Here is a 6,154-nt window from a genome sequence, read left to right on the forward strand (position 1 = left end):
TGTTACGGGAGCTCAGAGCCATCAGCCACCAACTCAGCCAATGCTTCCAATCTCCTCAACCTACACCAAGTCGGTGACCAGGCAGGAGTGGAATATGTCTCACAGCTGGCTGCATCTGTAGAGCTTGGTGACCTAGAACAAACGCGAGGGAGAGTGGGTGAGAGGTCTCCTGGGGATGCAGGGGGCCACTGGAGCCAGTGAAAGATCACAGATCTTGGGGCAAGGGAGACCTGACTTCAAATCCTGGCTCTGCCCCTAACACATTGTGTGATCTTAGGCACAATACTCCCCTTTCTGAGCTTCAGTTTACCCATGTGAGAAATGGGGAAGGCAGCTAGGACATCACCTCTGGAAACTGAGAGAACCCAGACACGCAGGGAAAGTGAAGGATTGAAACAACCAGGTAACAGACGTAAGTCAGGCGGAGGAATGAGGGTGCCTTCAGGGCAAGGAGAGACGGGACAGGGGAGACCCCACCTGGTCCTGGGTGTCCCTCAGCAGGGCGGCGTACTCCGAGGATGTGGGCTCCGGGTTGCTGAGGTTCCAGCTGATGCTGCGGAAATGCAGCTGGTGTTCTCTCTGCATGCATAAATTCCAGGGTGCAGAGCCTGGAGCCACCGAGAGGAAGAGCAGACACGTGGAGACTCTCAGCTCCCAGCACAGAGGCATGGAGGCCCACGGGGTCAGGGCGGTGGGTGCAGACAGCGTCCACACAGGTGGCTTCCCCATCCTTCTCAGGCCTGGGAAGAGAGGGACGTGGGGACTCTAGAGAGAGGTCCTGAAACCTCTGGGGTGGGGGCCAGAACAGGAAGGAGGAAATGGGAGGACAGGGGGGAGACAGAGAGGGGTGGTCACAAAAGTGGTCATTAGGGGCAAATGCTCAGGGGAGGGTCTTACCTGAGGGAGAACAGTCTGCAACTCAAGGAGAAGAGGCCCAGGCTGCTCTTCTTGAACAAGGATCCAGCTGGGGAGGAAGGAGGAGGAGGATGAGCAGGAGGGACAGGGGTTGGGGGAGGGGCTGGTTGGGATTTAACCCAAAAGGAGCTGCTGGGACCAGGGTCTCCCCAGGCTCTGCAGGACCCTCTCAGTGGAGTGGAACGTGGCTGAGCCGTTGCTCCTGTCTGATGAATACCAGAGGGTGGAGATGGGGAAGGTGACTGTGAGGGTCTTCAGGTTGTGCCCCAGAGCTGCAAAACGAGAGGGAGAGCAACGGCCATCACTAAGAGCTGGCCTGAGACCACACCAGAGTCCTGCACTCATTATCATCTGTCGTCTTCTCTCCCAGTGGCACCACCACCCACCCGTGTGGTCACCCAAGTCAGAACCAGCACATCTGCTCAGCTCCTCCTCCCTCCCAGTAACACAAATTCCAGTTGCACACTGGTCCTCACATACACTCCCTCTCTCCATCCCTGTCCCAGCTTAGGTGTTAACTTCCTTCACCTGGACCAACACCCCAGCAGGCTCACTGGATGCTCTGTCTAAAGGATGTTCTACATGGACCACTAGAAGGATCTTTCTGAAATGAATACCTCACTAGGGCCACCACTGCTCTAGTACCACCCGTGGCTCCCTATGGCCTTCAGTGTTAGTTCAACCTTCTTGACCTGGCACTCAAGGCTCTACTCAATCTGGCTCCGGCTGACCTTTCAGTCTCATTTTATCCATGTACTGCGGGTTAAACTTCATGCTTCATGCAACCCAAATTCGTTTCAATTCTCCCCATATGCCATGTTGTTTCTGGCTGGAGCCTTTGCTCATGGAATCCCCTCTGCCAGGAAAACTCTTCATCCTCTATTTGCCAGGGTCCCTCCTAGTCATTCTTAAAGACTCCATTCAGGTGAAACTTTCTCTAGCAAGCTCTTCCCCTCCAAATGATGCCAGGTGCCTCTCCCCGAAACCTCCCACATTGTACTATAATGGTGTGTTAATTTCATAAGACTAGGGGCTCTCTGAGGGCTGACCTTAGACTGAATCGTTGGTATAATCTATAATCTATAATTTGTGATCAGCATGATTGCCCTAAAACCAGAATTTCACACCCTGGCTTCCCAGCTCCTGGATCACAACCGGCTGGTAGAGGAGTGGGGCCGGAGAGCTTCTCTTGGGAAGGAAAAGGCACCCCCAGATACCTGTGGTGGCTTCTGGTGGCACAGGTGATGATGAAGTATGCAGGGATGTGGTGGCCGGCTCGGGAGCTGTGGCGAGGGCTGTCATCAGGGAGGCACAGAGTGGGAGGAGCCCCCAGGCTCACCCGGGCTCCAGCAGTGGCTGTGCCAGGACCACCATTCACAGGTGAAGCATACATGAGAGTGAGGGGAGGGGTGAGTGTGTGAGTAGAGGGATGAGCAAGCCTGTGGATGAGAGGAGCCCAAGAGAGAGAGATAGGTGAACAAGAGAGACTGAACACAGAGGAGAGACAGATGGACGGGTAGAAAACTGGACAGACGGATGGGATACCTGGAAAAGGAGGACCAAGGGCGGGGCTTCAGGAGAATTAAAGTGAAAACCACGTGGGGTCAGAATGTGGTGGAGAACACGTCTGTGTCTAAGGCTTTCTCACACTGGGCTGGGACTCTCCACCAGAACCCGGGAGGGAGAGAAGGGATGAATTAGGGCCCTTCCAGGTGCTTCCCTCACCAAGGACAGCGGGTGAAGGAGAACAAGTGCTCCCCAGCCCCAAATGCGGACGGGACCCAGGATGTTAGGGCCAGGAATACTCACTGGTGGTAGTCGGGGCTGCAGCTCCATAGGTGTAATCTGTGGAGAGAAGGCGAGAGGAGCTGAGCAAGAGTTGGGGTGAACATAAAGGATTAAGGGAGAGGGAGGATGTAGGGAGCTTGGTGGGGAAAGCAGACGGGAAGAGGGGAGTGGTGTTCAGGGGGGGAGGCAACGAGATGGAAGGTGGCTGGACCCAGTGATCACACAGTGATGAGAAGACTGATCCCAGACCAGGAGCATAGAGAGATGGATCATAGCTCACTTTAGAGCAACGCAGGCAACACAGAACTCTGACTGGGAGAGAGAGTGTGGCTGTAGCACAGCCCCTCACCACTGATGTAGAGGCTGTCCCCGTCCAGGGTGAGGGAGCCCAGGTGGGTGACGCCCTGGGTCTCATGGCTCGGCTCCCAGTAGAGTCACTCTCTGTCCAGCCCTGGACCAGCCACCTTCCATCTCGTTGCCTCTCTGAAGTGGAAGGTGCAGATGATGTCCACCCCAGTGGCTGCCCCACCCTTCTCAAGCCTGGGGGAGGGAGAACCTGGGGACATGGAATACTGAGCAGGGGTCCTTCTGGGTGTGGAAAGCGAGAGAGTGGAAGGGAGGAGTCTGAGGGAGAGGCTGAAGGGGCTGCTCTGATGTCTGGAGAGGCTCTCCTCGGTGTCTCCCATGTGAGACAACCCCCTCACAAGTAAGGCCTGACTTCCTGTAGGATGTGGAGCGGGGCCTGTGAGTGACAAAGAGGGGTGAACACACAGACCTGAGTGAGGGGGCGCCTGCAGGTCTGCACGGACAGCAGCAAGGAGCACAGTCACTGCCCTGTGCCATCTGACACATGCAGGCAAGAAAGTACCGTTACGTTCTCTCGGTTCTACACTCCAAGGTCTTTTCTTTCTACTTCTTTCCTACTCCACAGCCATCACCCAGGCCTAGGGAACAATCATCTTATTCCTAATCTTATTCCCAGTACCTTGCATCTTGCCTCTTAAGTCTACATTCTTAAACATGAAGTCCATTTGAACCAAGGTGCTTAGACCAAACGCTAATCACATCATCCTTCTACTTGCATCTCTCCAGAGTCTTCCCACTGGTCTTAGAACAGAATCCCAAGTCACTCCTGATCTGGTCCTGCCTGTCCCCCATCGCCGGCGTGGCTCACACCCCTCACCCTGTGTTGACTCGGCTCAGCCATCCCTCTTCTCAGTTCATGGACACACCAGGCTCTCTGCTTCAGGGGTGTCCTCATGCGGGTCCCTCTGTCTGAAACGCTCTCTTGAACACACTCCCACACCCTCACTCCAGTCTAACCCTCCAACTAGCTAAATCCAGTCCCAACTCTAGCTCTCAAGCTAAATATCAGTCCTTCTCAAGAGCGCTTCCCTGCCCCCTCAGGTTGAGACCCCTTGTGCCAAACTCCCACATCACTCTCATCATTAACTGTCTAAAATCCAAATTCCCAAATACAATATAAATTCCACGGAGGTGGGACAAGGTCTCTCTGGTTCTCCAGGTCCCCATGCATGTGGCCCAGGGCCTGGCTCATCAGATGAGGAACCATCCCGGTTTGTCTAGGACTGCCCTGGTTTGAACACTAAACGTCCTGTGTCCTGGAAAACCCCTCTGTCCTGAGTAAACAAGGATGGAGGGTCATCATAAATTATACGCTCAAAGACTATCTATTGCATGACAAGCACACATTCCCCTCAAGAGCCTCACAGGAAAGCTAGAATGAAAAAGGCACACACACATACACACACAATTAGTAGAGGCCAACAACTAAATACAAAATTACTTAACAAGATTCTCTGCAACGTGAATCACCAGACCGTTATTTCAGAAAAGTTTCAAGAAACAAAGTTAATTCCCTTTAGAAGGCAAGGTGATGAGGACAGTCTTTTTAGAGACTAGTGCCCTGCCCTTCAATCTACAGCGTTGCTTAGTACTCCTCCAAATGATTTGAAATGTCATAAAGAAAAAAATGTTCAAAATAAATCTGGCTACTGGCAAACTCAATGTTAAATTTGTTATTAATACAAAGAAGTTTCAATCATCTTTTTCCCTGAATGCTCCTATATTTCAAATTTTTGTGGAGGATTTATAGGACTTTAGAAGTCAAGTTGAATGGGTCTAAGGAATGTTGCTGAGTATCCCTGCTAATATTTCATGGGATGTGTTCTAATACTACATACACACGCAAAACATTTCTGTATTTATATTATATATAAATCCTGACTATTGAGTATTATGCAATGCAAGTAAATCTATATTTTCTACTATAATACACATTTGCAGTTATTTACATTTGTTTTATGTGTTCTTATTTGCATATAACTGTACTTACTGAAATATTTACCACACAGAACCACACACAGCTTACCATCTTTCCCTTGAATATAATCCATCCAACATCAATAATTTTTCTCAAGATACCCTCACTCTCAGTGTCCATGTGGTGACAACCTGAGCCCAGGAAAGCCCACTAGCAGGTCTTCTGCACAGCGGAGGCTGCCGGAACCTGTTGGTACCAGGTCCACAGGGTACTCACCTGGTCACACAGAAATCCATGGATCAGCGAGCACAGGTGGACTCTGAGCCTGCTTTCACCTCAAACTTGAGCTCCACAGATGCTTTTCGTGTCTGAGGGGGAAAAAAAGCGCAAACAAGCTTTTGAAGCCTTTTATAGGGTGTTGGATGGAAAGGTCACCCAATTCACTTTTCTTTTTTGTATTTACTGATTTAACTGTAACTGTTGGCTGAGACTGGATTTTCCCGATTCCTATGCAGTCACCTGCTCCCCAAGATGGGAGGAAGTAGCTTCGTGCTGTGTGCACTTGTGTCGCTCAACTCACTTGGCTGGACAGAGACTTTTTGGTGATTCTGGACCCTTTAAACAAGCTTGTCCTTTAGGGACCCTGTAAGTGACTCGCTGACTTGTAAACAATTTTCACACTTCATTCAGGGCCCGGGAGATTTTCAGGCCCTGGAGCAGCTTTCCCAACCTCGGCACCACTGACATTTGGGGCCGGATGATTCTCTGTCGGGCCGTCCTGGGCCCTGGAGGACGCTGAGCAGCATCCCTGCCTCCCCCTCTAGATGCCAGGAGCGCCCCCATTAGTAACAACCCAAACACCGCCTCCAGACGCGGATAAGCCCCCTGGGGACAAAATCACACGGAGGACGGTGACGGGGACTCTGAGGAGGGGCCGGCGGCGCCCGGAGCCGGGAGGAACAGCAGCCTCGGGCGCCCTGAGCGAACAGCCCGGGGAAACGGGGCTCCGGGGGGACGCGGGGACGCCGGGCCCTGACGGGGCTGCCCGCGGCCCAGGCCCCTCCGTCGACCGCGACCGGAGACGGGACCGCCCGCCACTCACCGCGCGTCGCCCCTTCGGCCGAAGGTCCACGGGAATCCCGTCCGCGCCGAGAAGACTGGACACAC

The 6,154-nt window shown here is 52.8% G+C and overlaps 1 long non-coding RNA gene across 1 annotated transcript; it reads right to left on the reverse strand.

Annotated features, from left to right (window-relative positions):
- Nucleotides 1–2,332: 2,332 nt before the first annotated feature.
- Nucleotides 2,333–5,294, reverse strand: LOC131401778 (uncharacterized). The gene is made up of 3 exons (XR_009217958.1): nucleotides 5,264–5,294; nucleotides 2,725–2,760; nucleotides 2,333–2,354 (listed from the first exon to the last, which is right to left on the reverse strand). It is a non-coding gene; the product is annotated as an uncharacterized LOC131401778 (long non-coding RNA).
- Nucleotides 5,295–6,154: the final 860 nt, after the last annotated feature.

This window comes from Diceros bicornis (genome assembly GCF_020826845.1).
Source record: "Diceros bicornis minor isolate mBicDic1 chromosome 16 unlocalized genomic scaffold, mDicBic1.mat.cur SUPER_16_unloc_1, whole genome shotgun sequence".
NCBI classification, from domain to species: Eukaryota; Metazoa; Chordata; class Mammalia; order Perissodactyla; family Rhinocerotidae; genus Diceros; species Diceros bicornis.